We start from the raw sequence: 14644 nt of genomic DNA on the forward strand, positions 1-14644 counted from the left end.
TTCTCCTTTATCTCATAGTGGACAGAAATATTTTTTGGAGTGGCACAAATAATTTGTGTGGCATCAAATTTGATGCAGAACAGCTGATTGTTCTGTAAATAGTTTGAAATGTTTATTTAAAAACGCATTGGCTGCGTATATAATTAATTGCCCAACATTGGTCATTATATACTATATTTTGCAGACAGAGAGTTACAGGACTCTCTCCCAGACCACAGACTCATAATACAAGTCAGAGCTTTATAAAAAAAATAATAAAAAAAGTAAGTTGTGTTTTCAAGTTATTTTTACTTCCAATAGTGTTAACATACGACACAGCTCATGAACAAGATTTATTTATTCATTTTTATTGTAAGTGGGCTAAAGCAGTTAATTAAAAGTAGTCTAACATAAATGTAAACGCTGTAATTTGATTATTTTAATAATCCATGTAACTTGGATGGATTCGATGCCGGCGTGACCACAGTGCACACGTCTGATGTCGCTCACAGTGGTCAAAGGGACCGCTCAGGGAGTTTGTGTGTTCGCTCAGACACGTGAAAAATTAGAGGGAACATTGGTTGCATTTTGTTTTATTTTGTGAGTTGGTTATTAGATGCTGCTCCAGCCAGCCAGTGAATCCCCCGCCGCCCCGCCCTCTTCTCCCTGTACCTCAATCAGCAGGCGCACCTCACAAACGGAGGGCACCCTTACTCCCAGCAAATGGGCGATAGAAAACCAATCGGTGCCTATGCTATTTCCAATATGCGCTGGCATGACGTCGGGGCAGCATGAGTACGAGCATTTTTTTTTTTGTGCCGATGCCTGTGATGCCGCCCCAGGCAACCGCCCGTGTTGCCCGTATCAAAAACCGCTACTGGTACCCAGTACGAAAAAGTCAGCATAACGAAAATAAACTCCAACTAAACTTGGTTTATATCTGACCCAGATAGACTGCAGGTCATGACTTCTTACCTGAAGTTCAGTTCACCTGACACTCGGACCGGCAGCCACCTCGGGTCTCTGCTTAGTTTAGAGTTTTGTTTGCTTTTGTGAGTTTTATTTTATGTTGAAGTTTTGTTCCAGCAATAAAGCTGCATTTTCAGTTGAAACCTCGTTTCCTAAGAGTCCTGCATTTTGGGTCCACCACTCCTGCCTGCCTGCCACACAGCCAACCATGACAGTAACGATTAACGCGTTCCTGATTTTGGCATAATAGCTAGTTACTGTGCTCGTTACCACAATAATAATGTAGTTACTGTAACTCGTTACTTAATAGGGCTTTGGAGTTGACGTCACGCCGCAATGCATTATGGGAGCGCGGCACCATTTTCGGGGTCTACGAATCAAAACAAACACACTGTGTTGGAACGACGATTACAAGATGCTTAAAAGCAGCTCAAAAGATAATGGACTGTATAGAGACCGATTTCGTTCAGAGGCGAAGCAGCTGTACTTGCAGAAAATAGCCTGCATTGGAAATGTGGACCCGTATGAAATACGGCTGTGGAGTAGAAACCCTGAAGACCAACTGCTATTGACGTAGCCTGACATATTTTCGTACCTTGTCTGTGGAATCAGCGCGTACAAGTCGTCATTCAAACAAAGGTAAGTCAGCTCGAGTACTGCGTGTAAAATGCGTTTGATTTCCCTGCAAACATTCACATTAGTGCAGCATAAATTCATTCATGAGGGGAATTTACAGTGAGAACATGTGGAGGCTGTTAGGTGGATAACATAGTGAGTTCAGTGCATTGATGTGACATTGTCCTGAAGGATTTAGTTATTCTCTATGGTTAAAGAAATTGCAATGATTTATTAATGTTTATTATAAATAATCCTAATTATACATCTTGCTTCCATATTTGTATCTTGTGTCACTAAAAATACATTTTATTTTAATTTTATACATTGATTAATGACCTGCAGAATCTCCTGATCATATTAAGTGATTCATAATTGTCACTTTATGCTTTCTCCATCTCTAAAGTGATGACATCCTTGCATTACATCCTTTAGGTTCATTTTCTGCAGGCAGGTTTCTGACAGAGAACAGGCAGATTTACACTATAACATGCAGCGTTCTATAGATGGACACATAAATAAATGAAAAATTACATGTATGTGCTAACTTTCTAAACACTTTGTTACATTTATGATAAAGTAGATAAAACACATTTATGTCGGCCTTGGCTCATAGTTCTTGTCTTTAAATGAACTTTGTGTGTGTTTCAGGTCCTGCACTCTCAAAGACTGAATGAACCAGCATTGCAGCCATGGGTCACTGTGAGCATCACAGGGAAGGTTGAAGCCGCCCACTGCAGCTGTATGGCCGGAGTCGCGGAGACCTGCACCCATGTCACTGCTCTTCTGTTTAATGTAGAAGCAACAGTGTTGATCTGTGGCACAAGGACTGTTACAGATGAACCTGCATACTGGGTTTTGCTGGGTAATGTGACCAAGATACAGCCAGAGGTTGGCCATAAGATAGACTTCTCCTCTTCAGCTGCCCAAAAAAAGGCTCTTGATCAAAACATAAACAGACCATCTGTAGTGACAGGTAAAAGGAGCCGTCCTCAAAACAGAAAAATCCCACCTGCTACTGTGGAGGAGTTGTCACTGCTATAATGCCATAATGTTTTATCTAGGGGTCTAGATTTATGCCTTAAGTGCACTGCCGTGTAAATAATTTGCATTTACTGAATATGTACTGACTGAGTCCCACTGTTCAAAAGTTGAATAAAGAAACAAACTAATTTTTGCTCTTTTTTTTTTTTAAATTAAACTTTATAGAACATCACATCTGTTACAGTGTAGAATCCATCATTTATAGTTTACAAATGACAAAATGTTTGCATAAAATCATGACAGTGTTTACATGATATCACCCACTACTAACATTACTTTATTTACTGTATCTTTTGAAAAAAATACTGCTATTTATACAACAAAAGACTTAGGAATATTTAACAGGAGCAGGTTTCATTTTCCCTGGTTTTACTACCACACTGTTCACCAAACGCAGCAAACCTTCACCATCTTATCCTGAAGGGTCACTATGGGCAGAAATCTGTGCCATCAGAAACTGAATTTGAATAAGTTAAATTTGAATTTGAATTGCTCAGATTGAATCTGAATTGTAACTTGAATAAATGCTTTTGAAAACTGAATTTGAATTAGTCTAATTTGAAATTGAATTTATGGTTTGAAAATGATCATCACTAAATTGAAATTGCATTTTATATTTTGAAAATGAATTGATTTGCTTTGAAACTGCATTTTATCCTTTAAAAATTCAGCTCTCGAATAATTTCAGTTTCACTTCTCACCATTCAGTTTCAGTTCTACAATTCAATTTCAGTTCCAAAATTCAGTTTTTTGGAACTTACATCCGGTTCCGGTTCAAGAGCAGATTAATAGAACTACGTTTTACTAGCGGACCAAAAGTGTTACTGACGGAACAGCGTCTTGAGCTGAATTAAGACTTCAGAAGTCATTCGTCATGTCGAATGACCAGCGGATAAACTCTCAGGTTGGTAATAAATATATTACATGTATAAGAACAAACGTCATGTTAACAAATGATAGCCGTAAGGTAACTTTTATGCTTATTGTAGCTGCTAGCTAAAAACGCTAATTTAGCGTAGTTTGCCCTGAATTCAGCTTTGACAAACAAATATGATCGACTGTTTCTAGTAGACTTCCAAAGTTGTCATCTTGGACCCTCTCAGAATGCTTGCAGAGACCCCAAAATGTCACATTCACTTCCAAATGGCGGACTTCCTGTTGGGTTTAGGACATGCCCATAATAGACTTTTTTGTGCGTCCCTTAATGTTAGATATGTGTGCCAACTTTCATACATGTAGGTCCTACCCATCTCGGGGGCTCGCGTTTTTCATTTTTCTAGGTGGCGCTACTGAGCCAATTTTTCCTGGACATGTCTACGGACATTAAAATACGTAATTTTTAACCAGACCTGACGCGCGTGCAAAATTTCATGAGTTTTTGAGCATGTTAAAGCCCTCAAAAAGGCAATTCACGTCAATGAAAAATAATAATAATAATAATAATTAAAGCTGCAAGCAGCGTTATGAGGGCCCTCGCACCCACCGCGTGTCGAGCCACGCCCAACACCTACAACCAGCACGTCCGATCTGATGTCACATTGATGGAATTCATGCATTTAACCACCAGCTAACAATTCATCTCATTCAATCATGATTATAGTCTTCCCACTAGGTGGCGCTCTAACCATTACTGACAAATGGCATACCAAACATTTCCGAGCTCAAGTCTCATCAAGCATGCGACCTTTGGGAGAGATTGAACATTGTGTTTTTGAGTGACAGCAGATTACTGCTTTTTGGCAAGTGATTGAAACCACTTGCCGCCATGACCACCCCGTTTCCCTGAACGTAAAAAGCTTCGCAATTTAACATCACAAAGGTCTTTAGATTCCACACACTGGAGATCGTGTCAATCTGAGGAAAATCATTGGAGGAGTTCGTCAAAGTACGGTGCCTGAAAAGAGAGCAAAATGTCGGCAAAATTACACATTAATTTTAAAATGGCTGACTTCCTGTTGGATTTGGGATATTGTTCCAAGAGACTTTTTTGTACATCTTGATATCTCCTATAAGCTTACCAGGTTTCAGACTCATAGATAAAACACAGAGCAGGGGCTGTGGTTTTGAAATGTTGTAGGGGGCGCTGTGGAGCCATTTTGCGCTATTAAAGGAAAATGGTCACATAACAACAAAGCGTTGATCACATTGGAGGTGTGGGCCAAATTTAAAGCCTATATAAACTTTCCAAGCCCCTCAAAAGCCACTTCATCTTTCATGGTGAACTGCGCTGCCACCAGGGTGCGCCGTTCAGTTTAAAGTCACAATTTTCGCACTGAAGCATCACGAGGGACCCATGTTAATATTCACCGCTTTTGAGGTGTCCACGATGAACCTGTGAAAATCAGTACAACAAAGTGAAAGACATGACATTTCCTGTTGCCACTAGGTGGCGCTCTGCGTATTCCTGGCAATGGGCACATCAATCTGCTCAGGGCGGGTCTGACATCATGCCTGTAAAGTCTGGTACTGATCAGACTGGATTTCATTGAGTTATACTAATTTGATTCTTCATGGCGAGACATCAATGTTCGCCATGCTGCTGGGGTCACACCCTTTTGCGAAAAGTCACAGTTTTCACTGTAACCCAAGACCAACTCCTTAAGGCTTTCCTGGAGAAATTTGAGGCTGCAGATGTCACCCATCACAATACTGTATCCCAAAGTGTAAAACATGACATTTCCTGTTCCCACTAGGTGGCGCTGTCCCTGATGTCAAATATGGCAGTTGAAATATGTTCAGGGGTGGAGCCTTATCATATGTGTGCTCTTTGGTCCAGATCGGACAATGTATGACAGAATGAGAGGCAATAAGATTTTCATGGCGAGTCATCAAAATTCGCCGTGGCGCCACGGCCTCACGGCCTCACGGTATTGTGAAAACTCAAAAGCTCCGCAATTTAACATGGCCCAGGTGTGTAGTTGACACTGACCAAAGATGAAGCTTGTATGATCAAATCCCAAGGAGGAGTTCGAAAAAGTTCGAGGCATGGAAATGGCAAAATTAGAGCCAAAATGTCACCTTCACGTCCAAATGGCGGACTTCCTGTTGGGTTTGCGTCAATGGGCCCACAGACTTTTTTGTTCGACTTGGCATGATACACATGTGTACCAAATTTCATACATGTAGCTCAAATGATGTGGTCGTAGGGCTGCATTTAACAAGGCATAGGTGGCGCTCTAGAGCCATTTCCCAGTGCTCATATGTAAAACCATTAAAATACAAAATTTTTCACCAGACCTGGCATGTGTGCAAAATTTCATGAGTTTTTGACCATGTTTAGGCCCTCAAAAAGGCCCTTGTTTTGCCTGAATAATAATAATAATTAAAGCTGCAAGCAGCGTTATGAGGGCCCTCGCACCCCGGCGCGTCGAGCCACGCCCAACACCTGAAACCAGCACGTCCGATCTGATGTCACATTGATGGAATTCATGCATTTAACCACCAGCTAACATTTCATCTCGTTCAATCATGAGTAGTTAGTCGTCCCACTAGGTGGCGCTCTAACCATTAATGACAAATGGCATAACAAACATTTCCGAGCTCGAGTCTCATCACGCCTATGACCTTTGGGAGAGATTGAACATTGTGTTTTTGAGTGACAGCAGATTACTGCTTTTTGGCGAGTGATTGAAACTCCACGTGCCGCCATGACCACGCCGTTTCCCTGAACGTAAAAAGCTTCGCAATTTAACATCACAAAGGTCTTTAGATGCCACATACAGGAGATCGCATCAATCTGATGAAATCCCTTGGAGGAGTTCGTCAAAGTACGGTGCCTGAAAAGAGGGGAAAATGTCGCCAAAATTACACATTCATTTTAAAATGGCTGACTTCCTGTTGGATTTGGGATATTACTCCAAGAGACTTTTTTGTACATCTTGATATCTCCTATAAGCTTACCAGGTTTCAGACTCATAGATAAAACACAGAGCAGGGGCTGTAGTTTTGAAATTTTGTAGGGGGCGCTGTGGAGCCATTTTGCGCTATTCAAGGAAAATGGTTACATAACAACAAAGCGTTCATCACATTGGAGGTGTGGGCCAAATTTAAAGCCTATATAAACTTTCCAAGCCCCTCAAAAGCCACTTCATCTTTCATGGTGAACTGCGCTGCCACCAGGGTGCGCCGTTCAGTTTAAAGTCACAATTTTCGCACTGAAGCTTCATGAGGCACTGATGGTGTTATTCACCGCTTTTGAGGATGCCACGATGAACCTGTGTAAATCAGTACAACAAAATGTAAGACATGACATTTCCTGTTGCCACTAGGTGGCGCTCTGCATATTACTGACAATGGGCACATCAATCTGTTCAGGGCGGGTCTGACATCACGCCTGTAAAGTCTGGTACTAATCAGACTGGATTTCATGGAGTTATACTAATTTGTTTCTTCATGGCGAGACATCAAAGTTCGCCATGCTGCTGGGGTCACACCCTTTCGCGAAAAGTCACAGTTTTCACTGTAACCCAAGACCAACTCCTTAAGGCTTTCCTGGAGAAATTTGAGGCTGCAGATGTCACCCATCACAATACTGTACCCCAAAGTGTAAAACATGACATTTCCTGTTCCCACTAGGTGGCGCTGTCCCTGATGTCAAATATGGCAGGTGAAATATGTTCAGGGGTGGAGCCTTATCATATGTGTGCTCTTTGGTCCAGGTCAGACAATGTATGACAGAATGAGAGGCAATAAGATTTTCATGGCGAGTCATCGAAATTCGCCGTGGCGCCACGGCCTCACGGTATTGTGAAAACTCAAAAGCTCCGCAATTTAACATGGCCCAGGTGTGTAGTTGACACTGACCAAAGATGAAGCTTGTATGATCAAATCCCAAGGAGGAGTTCGAAAAAGTTCGAGGCATGGAAATGGCAAAATTAGAGCCAAAATGTCACCTTCACGTCCAAATGGGGGACTTCCTGTTGGGTTTGCGTCAATGGGCCCACTGACTTTTTTGTTCGTCTTGGCATGATACACATGTGTGCAAAATTTCATACATGTAGCTCAAACGATGTGGTCGTAGGGCTGCATTTAACAAGGCATAGGTGGCGCTCTAGAGCCATTTCCCAGTGCTCATATGTAAAACCATTAAAATACAAAATTTTTCACCAGACCTGGCATGTGTGCAAAATTTCATGAGTTTTTGAGCATGTTTAGGCCCTCAAAAAGGCCCTTGTTTTGCCTGAATAATAATAATAATTAAAGCTGCAAGCAGCGTTATGAGGGCCCTCGCACCCCCGGCGCGTCTAGTCACGCCCAACACCTGAAACCAGCACGTCCGATCTGATGTCACATTGATGGAATTCATGCCTTTAACCACCAGCTAACATTTCATCTCGTTCAATCATGATTATAGTCGCCCCACTAGGTGGCGCTCTAACCATTACTGACAAATGGCATAACAAACATTTCCGAGCTCGAGTCTCATCACGCCTACGACCTTTGGGAGAGATTGAACATTGTGTTTTTGAGTGACAGCAGATTACTGCTTTTTGGCGAGTGATTGAAACTCCATGTGCCGCCATGACCACGCCGTTTCCCTGAACGTAAAAAGCTTCGCAATTTAACATCACAAAGGTCTTTAGATGCCACATACAGGAGATCGCATCAATCTGATGAAATCCCTTGGAGGAGTTCGTCAAAGTACGGTGCCTGAAAAGAGGGGAAAATGTCGCCAAAATTACACATTCATTTTAAAATGGCTGACTTCCTGTTGGATTTGGGATATTGCTCCAAGAGACTTTTTTGTACATCTTGATATCTCCTATAAGCTTACCAGGTTTCAGACTCATAGATAAAACACAGAGCAGGGGCTGTGGTTTTGAAATTTTGTAGGGGGCGCTGTGGAGCCATTTTGCGCTATTCAAGGAAAATGGTTACATAACAACAAAGCGTTCATCACATTGGAGGTGTGGGCCAAATTTAAAGCCTATATAAACTTTCCAAGCCCCTCAAAAGCCACTTCATTTTTCATGGTCAACCGCCTTCCCACCAGGGTGCGCCGTTCAGTTTAAAGTCACAATTTTTGCACTGAAGCATCATGAGGCACTGATGGTGATATTCACCGCTTTTGAGGTGGCCACGATGAACCTGTGAAAATCAGTACAACAAAGTGAAAGCCATGACATTTCCTGTTGCCACTAGGTGGCGCTCTGCGTATTCCCGACAATGGGCACATCAATCTGTTCAGGGCGGGTCTGACATCATACCTGTAAAGTCTGGTTCTGATCAGCTTGGATTTCATTGAGTTATACTTATTTGTTTCTCCATGGCGAGACATCAAAGTTCGCCATGCTGCTGGGCTCACACCCTTTTGCGAAAAGTCACAGTTTTCACTGTAACCCAAGACCAACTCCTTAAGGCTTTCCTGGAGAAATTTGAGGCTGCAGATGTCACCCATCACAATACTGTACCCCAAAGTGTAAAACATGACATTTCCTGTTCCCACTAGGTGGCGCTGTCCCTGATGTCAAATATGGCAGTTGAAATGTGTTCAGGGGTGGAGCCTTATCATATGTGTACTCTTTGGTCCAGCTCGGACAATGTATGACAGAATGAGAGGCAATAAGATTTTCATGGCGAGTCATTGAAATTCGCCGCGGCGCCACGGCGTCACCGTATTGTGAAAACTCAAAAGCTCCGCAATTTAACATGGCCCAGGTGTGTAGTTGGCACTGTCCAAATTTGAAGTTTATAGGACCAAATCCCAAGGAGGAGTTCGTTAAAGTACAAGGCATGGAAACGGTAAAATCAGAGCCAAAATGTCACCTTCACTCCAAAATGGCGGACTTCCTGTTGGGTTTAGGACATGGCCATAATAGACTTTTTTGTTCAACTCTGAACGTTATATATGTGTACCGACTTTCAAACATGTAGGTCATACCCATACCGGGGGCTCGCGTTTTTAATTTTTCTAGGTGGCGCTACTGAGCCAATTTTCCCTGGCCATGTCTGAGAACATTAAAATACGTAAATTTTCACCAGACCTGACGCGTGTGCAAAATTTCATGAGTTTTTGAGCATGTTTAGGCCCTCAAAAGGCCGATTCATTTGCCGAAATAATAATAATTAAAGCTGCAAGCAGCGTTATGAGGGCCCTCGCACCCCCGGCGCGTCGAGCCACGCCCAACACCTGAAACCAGCACGTCCGATCTGATGTCACATTGATGGAATTCATGCCTTTAACCACCAGCTAACATTTCATCTCGTTCAATCATGATTATAGTCGCCCCACTAGGTGGCGCTCTAACCATTACTGACAAATGGCATAACAAACATTTCCGAGCTCGAGTCTCATCACGCCTACGACCTTTGGGAGAGATTGAACATTGTGTTTTTGAGTGACAGCAGATTACTGCTTTTTGGCGAGTGATTGAAACTCCACGTGCTGCCATGACCACGCCGTTTCCCTGAACGTAAAAAGCTTCGCAATTTAACATCACAAAGGTCTTTAGATGCCACATACAGGAGATCGCATCAATCTGATGAAATCCCTTGGAGGAGTTCGTCAAAGTACGGTGCCTGAAAAGAGGGGAAAATGTCGCCAAAATTACACATTCATTTTAAAATGGCTGACTTCCTGTTGGATTTGGGATATTGCTCCAAGAGACTTTTTTGTACATCTTGATATCTCCTATAAGCTTACCAGGTTTCAGACTCATAGATAAAACACAGAGCAGGGGCTGTGGTTTTGAAATTTTGTAGGGGGCGCTGTGGAGCCATTTTGCGCTATTCAAGGAAAATGGTTACATAACAACAAAGCGTTCATCACATTGGAGGTGTGGGCCAAATTTAAAGCCTATATAAACTTTCCAAGCCCCTCAAAAGCCACTTCATTTTTCATGGTCAACCGCCTTCCCACCAGGGTGCGCCGTTCAGTTTAAAGTCACAATTTTCGCACTGAAGCATCATGAGGCACTGATGGTGATATTCACCGCTTTTGAGGTGGCCACGATGAACCTGTGAAAATCAGTACAACAAAGTGAAAGCCATGACATTTCCTGTTGCCACTAGGTGGCGCTCTGCGTATTCCCGACAATGGGCACATCAATCTGTTCAGGGCGGGTCTGACATCATACCTGTAAAGTCTGGTTCTGATCAGCTTGGATTTCATTGAGTTATACTTATTTGTTTCTCCATGGCGAGACATCAAAGTTCGCCATGCTGCTGGGGTCACACCCTTTTGCGAAAAGTCACAGTTTTCACTGTAACCCAAGACCAACTCCTTAAGGCTTTCCTGGAGAAATTTGAGGCTGCAGATGTCACCCATCACAATACTGTACCACAAAGTGTAAAACATGATATTTCCTGTTCCCACTAGGTGGCGCTGTCCCTGATGTCAAATATGGCAGTTGAAATGTGTTCAGGGGTGGAGCCTTATCATATGTGTACTCTTTGGTCCAGCTCGGACAATGTATGACAGAATGAGAGGCAATAAGATTTTCATGGCGAGTCATTGAAATTCGCCGCGGCGCCACGGCGTCACCGTATTGTGAAAACTCAAAAGCTCCGCAATTTAACATGGCCCAGGTGTGTAGTTGGCACTGTCCAAATTTGAAGTTTATAGGACCAAATCCCAAGGAGGAGTTCGTTAAAGTACAAGGCATGGAAACGGTAAAATCAGAGCCAAAATGTCACCTTCACTCCAAAATGGCGGACTTCCTGTTGGGTTTAGGACATGGCCATAATAGACTTTTTTGTTCGACTCTGAACGTTATATATGTGTACCGACTTTCAAACATGTAGGTCATACCCATACCGGGGGCTCGCGTTTTTCATTTTTCTAGGTGGCGCTACTGAGCCAATTTTCCCTGGCCATGTCTGAGAACATTAAAATACGTAAATTTTCACCAGACCTGACGCGTGTGCAAAATTTCATGAGTTTTTGAGCATGTTTAGGCCCTCAAAAGGCCGATTCATTTGCCGAAATAATAATAATAATAATAATAATAATAATAATAATAATAATAATAATAATAAACAGAGCAGATACAATAGGGCCTTCGCACTGTCAGTGCTCGGGCCCTAATAATAATAATAATAATAAACAGAGCAGATACAATAGGGCCTTCGCACTGTCAGTGCTCGGGCCCTAATTAAAGCTGCAAGCAGCGTTATAAGGGCCCTCGCACCCCCGGCGCGTCGAGCCACGCCCAACACCTAAAACCAGCACGTCCGATCTGATGTCACATTGATGGAATTCATGCCTTTAACCACCAGCTAACATTTCATCTCATTCAATCATGATTATAGTCGCCCCACTAGGTGGCGTTCTAACCATTACTGACAAATGGCATAACAAACATTTCCGAGCTTGAGTCTCATCACGCCTATGACCTTTGGGAGAGATTGAACATTGTGTTTTTGAGTGACAGCAGATTACTGCTTTTTGGCGAGTGATTGAAACTCCACGTGCCGCCATGACCACGCCGTTTCCCTGAACGTAAAAAGCTTCGCAATTTAACATCACAAAGGTCTTTAGATGCCACATACAGGAGATCGCATCAATCTGATGAAATCCCTTGGAGGAGTTCGTCAAAGTACGGTGCCTGAAAAGAGGGGAAAATGTCGCCAAAATTACACATTAATTTTAAAATGGCTGACTTCCTGTTGGATTTGGGATATTGCTCCAAGAGACTTTTTTGTACATCTTGATATCTCCTGTAAGCTTACCAGGTTTCAGACTCATAGATAAAACACAGAGCAGGGGCTGTGGTTTTGAAATTTTGTAGGGGGCGCTGTGGAGCCATTTTGCGCTATTCAAGGAAAATGGTTACATAACAACAAAGCGTTCATCACATTGGAGGTGTGGGCCAAATTTAAAGCCTATATAAACTTTCCAAGCCCCTCAAAAGCCACTTCATTTTTCATGGTCAACCGCCTTCCCACCAGGGTGCGCCGTTCAGTTTAAAGTCACAATTTTCGCACTGAAGCATCATGAGGCACTGATGGTGATATTCACCGCTTTTGGGGTGGCCACGATGAACCTGTGAAAATCAGTACAACAAAGTGAAAGCCATGACATTTCCTGTTGCCACTAGGTGGCGCTCTGCGTATTCCCGACAATGGGCACATCAATCTGTTCAGGGCGGGTCTGACATCATGCCTGTAAAGTCTGGTTCTGATCAGCTTGGATTTCATTGAGTTATACTAATTTGTTTCTCCATGGCGAGACATCAGAGTTCGCCATTCTGCTGGAGTCACACCCTTTTGCGAAAAGTCACAGTTTTCACTGTAACCCAAGACCAACTCCTTAAGGCTTTCCTGGAGAAATTTGAGGCTGCAGATGTCACCCATCACTATACTGTACCCCAAAGTGTAAAACATGACATTTCCTGTTCCCACTAGGTGGCGCTGTCCCTGATGTCAAATATGGCAGTTGAAATATGTTCAGGGGTGGAGTCTTATCATATGTGTACTCTTTGGTCCAGCTCGGACAATGTATGACGGAATGAGAGGCAATAAGATTTTCATGGCGAGTCATCGAAATTCGCCGTGGCGCCACGGCCTCACGGTATTGTGAAAACTCAAAAGCTCCGCAATTTAACATGGCCCAGGTGTGTAGTTGGCACTGTCCAAATTTGGAGTTTATAGGACCAAATCCCAAGGAGGAGTTCGTTAAAGTACAAGGCATGGAAATGGTAAAATCAGAGCCAAAATGTCACCTTCAATCCAAAATGGCGGACTTCCTGTTGTGTTTAGGACATGGCCATAATAGACTTTTTTGTGCGTCTACTAACAATAGATATGTGTTCCAATTTTCATACATGTAGGTCATACCCACACCGGGGGCTCGCGTTTTAGATTTTCCTAGGTGGCGCTACTGAGCCAATTTTCCCTGGCCATGTCTGAAGACATTAAAATACGTAATTTTTCACCAGACCTGACGCGTGTGCAAAATTTCATGAGTTTTTGAGCATGTTTAGGCCCTCAAAAAGGCCCTTGTTTTACCTGAATAATAATAATAATAATAATAATAATTAAAGCTGCAAGCAGCGTTATGAGGACCCTCGCACCCCCGGAGCGTCGAGCCACGCCCAACACCTAAAACCAGCATGTCCGATCTGATGTCACATTGATGGAATTCATGCATTTAACCACCAGCTAACATTTCATCTCGTTCAATCATGATTAGTTAGTTGTCCCACTAGGTGGCGCTCTAACCATTAATGACAAATGGCATAACAAACATTTCCGAGCTCGAGTCTCATCACGCCTATGACCTTTGGGAGAGATTGAACATTGTGTTTTTGAGTGACAGCAGATTACTGCTTTTTGGCGAGTGACTGAAACCACGTGCCGCCATGACCACCTCGTTGCCCTGAACGTAAAAAGCTTCGCAATTTAACATCACAAAGGTCTTCAGATTCCACACAGAGGAAATCGCGTCAATCTGATGAAATCCCTTGGAGGAGTTCGTCAAAGTATGCTGCCTGAAAAGAGGGCAAAATGTCGCCAAAATTACACATTCATTTTAAAATGGCTGACTTCCTGTTGGATTTGGGATATTGCTCCAAGAGACTTTTTTGTACATCTTGGTATCTCCTATAAGCTTACCAGGTTTCAGACTCATAGATAAAACACAGAGCAGGGGCTGATGTTTTGAAATATTGTAGGGGGCGCTGTGGAGCCATTTTGCGCTATTCAAGGAAAATGGTTACACAACAACAAAGCCTTCATCACATTGGAGGTGTGGGCCAAATTTCAAGCCTCTATAAACTTTCCAAGCCCCTCAAAAGCCACTTCATCTTTCATGGTGAACTGCGCTGCCACCAGGGTGCGCCGTTCAGTTTAAAGTCACAATTTTCTCACTGAAGCATCATGAGGGACCCATGTTAATATTCACCGCTTTTGAGGTGTCCACGATGAACCTGTGAAAATCAGTACAACAAAGTGAAAGACATGACATTCCCTGTTGCCACTAGGTGGCGCTCTGCGTATTCCTGACAATGGGCACATCAATCTGTTCAGGGCGGGTCTGACATCATACCTGTAAAGTCTGGTTCTGATCAGACTGGATTTCATTGAGTTATACTAATTT

The sequence above is a fragment of the Perissodus microlepis genome, chromosome 12, assembly GCF_051167445.1.
Source record: "Perissodus microlepis isolate ML-2025 ecotype Zambia chromosome 12, ASM5116744v1, whole genome shotgun sequence".
Taxonomy (NCBI): Eukaryota; Metazoa; Chordata; class Actinopteri; order Cichliformes; family Cichlidae; genus Perissodus; species Perissodus microlepis.